Below are 2,500 nucleotides of genomic sequence, written 5' to 3' on the forward strand. Positions count from 1 at the left end.
ACGGATGCCGAGCGCGTTGCAACGTTGGCTGGTGACGTTGCAACGGAGGCAGGGCGCGTTGCAACGGATGCTGGTGACGTTGCAACGTTGGCAGGGCGCGTTGCAACGTTGGCTGGGGGCGTTGCAACGGAGGCAGGTCGCGTTGCCACGGTTGCTGGTGACGTTGCAACGGAGGCAGGGCGCGTTGCAACGTTAGCTGGGAGCGTTGCAACGGATGCTGGTGACGTTGCAACGGAGGCAGGGCGCGTTGCAACGTTGGCTGGGGGCGTCGCAACGGAGGCAGGTCGCGTTGCCACGGTTGCTGGTGACGTTGCAACGGAGGCAGGGCGCGTTGCAACGTTGGCTGGGGGCGTTGCAACGTTGGCTGGGGGCAGTGCAACGGATGCTGGGGTCGGTGCAACGTTGGCCGTGCGCGTTGCAACAGAGGCAGGGCGCGTTGCAACGGATGCTGGTGACGTTGCAACGGAGGCAGGGCGCGTTGCAACGTTGGCTGGGAGCGTTGCAACGGAGGCAGGGCGCGTTGCAACGTTGGCTGGGGGCGTTGCAACGGATGCTGGGGACGGTGCAACGTTGACTGGGCGCGTTGCAACGGAGGCAGGGTGCGTTGCAACGGATGCTGGGTTAGGTGCATCGTTGGCTGGTTTCGTTGCAACGGAGGCACCCGCCGTTGCAACGATGGCTCGGAGCGTTGCAACGGAGGAGCCAAATTTTCATATCTCATAATTGGCTCGTGCATTTTTTCTAAAATTTTGAGGGAACCTTGGTAATATTATGTGAAGGCTGCACAAAAAAATCCAGGTCAAAAATCGCACGTTTGCTCCGTTTTTCATTTTTTTTGAATTTCCGGCTTTCCGGGCGGTAAAAAAATCGGCAAAAAAAATCGGCACGGTGTAAATTCACCAAATTTGGGGGATGGAAAGATCTTATTTTTCTAGAGGTTGTTGCAAAAAACGGCGTCAAAATTCGACCTCTAGAGCACTTTCCTTGAGTATGTCTCCTCACGGAAAAGGACGTCTACCCGTGGCACTTTGGTAATGGCTCGGCAGCCTATTATAGGGGGGAGGGGTGTCGTGATGCTGAAACTCGAGTTGCCCAAAGGCTTGCTGGGCGCAATGCCAGCAAGATGCACGTTGCCTTGCCATCCCCTAGGCACACTAGCAAGCACGTTGTGGTTGTGGTGTGCCGCCGGGCTCCCCCGCCCCCTACGGAGGCACCCGCCGTTGCAACGATGGCTCGGAGCGTTGCAACGGAGGAGCCAAATTTTCATATCTCATAATTGGCTCGTGCATGTTTTCTAAAATTTTGAGGGAACCTTGGTAATATTATGTGAAGGCTGCACAAAAAAATCCAGGTCAAAAATCGCACGTTTGCTCCGTTTTTCATTTTTTTTGAATTTCCGGCATTCCGGGCGGTAAAAAAATCGTCAAAAAAAATCGGCACGGTGTAAATTCACCAAATTTGGAGGATGGAAAGATCTTATTTTTCTAGAGGTTGTTGCAAAAAATGGCGTCAAAATTCGACCTCTAGAGCACTTTCCTTTAGTATGTCTCCTCACGGAAAAGGACGTCTACCCGTGGCACTTTGGTAATGGCTCGGCAGCCTATTATAGGGGGGAGGGGTGTCGTGATGCTGAAACTCGAGTTGCCCAAAGGCTTGCTGGGCGCAATGCCAGCAAGATGCACGTTGCCTTGCCATCCCCTAGGCACACTAGCAAGCACGTTGTGGTTGTGGTGTGCCGCCGGGCTCCCCCGCCCCCCACGGAGGCACCCGCCGTTGCAACGATGGCTCGGAGCGTTGCAACGGAGGAGCCAAATTTTCATATCTCAGAATTGGCTCGTGCATTTTTCGTGAAATTTTGAGGGAACCTTGGTAATATTATGTGAAGGCTGCACAAAAAAATCCAGGTCAAAAATCGCAGGTTTTCTCCGTTTTTCATTTTTTTTGAATTTCCGGCATTCCGGGCGGTAAAAAAATCGTCAAAAAAAATCGGCACGGTGTAAATTCACCAAATTTGGAGGATGGAAAGTTCTTATTTTTCTAGAGGTTGTTGCAAAAAACGGCGTCAAAATTCGACCTCTAGAGCACTTTCCTTTAGTATGTCTCCTCACGGAAAAGGACGTCTACCCGTGGCACTTTGGTAATGGCTCGGCAGCCTATTATAGGGGGGAGGGGAGTCGTGATGCTGAAACTCGAGTTGCCCAAAGGCTTGCTGGGCGCAATGCCAGCCAGATGCACGTTGCCTTGCCATCCCCTAGGCACACTAGCAAGCACGTTGTGGTTGTGGTGTGCCGCCGGGCTCCCCCGCCCCCCACGGAGGCACCCGCCGTTGCAACGATGGCTCGGAGCGTTGCAACGGAGGAGCCAAATTTTCATATCTCAGAATTGGCTCGTGCATTTTTCGTGAAATTTTGAGGGAACCTTGGTAATATTATGTGAAGGCTGCACAAAAAAATCCAGGTCAAAAATCGCAGGTTTGCTCCGTTTTTCATTTTTTTTGAAT

Source organism: Arachis ipaensis, chromosome B7 (genome assembly GCF_059453495.1).
Source record: "Arachis ipaensis isolate K30076 ecotype BB chromosome B7, ASM5945349v1, whole genome shotgun sequence".
In the NCBI taxonomy this organism is placed as follows: Eukaryota; Viridiplantae; Streptophyta; class Magnoliopsida; order Fabales; family Fabaceae; genus Arachis; species Arachis ipaensis.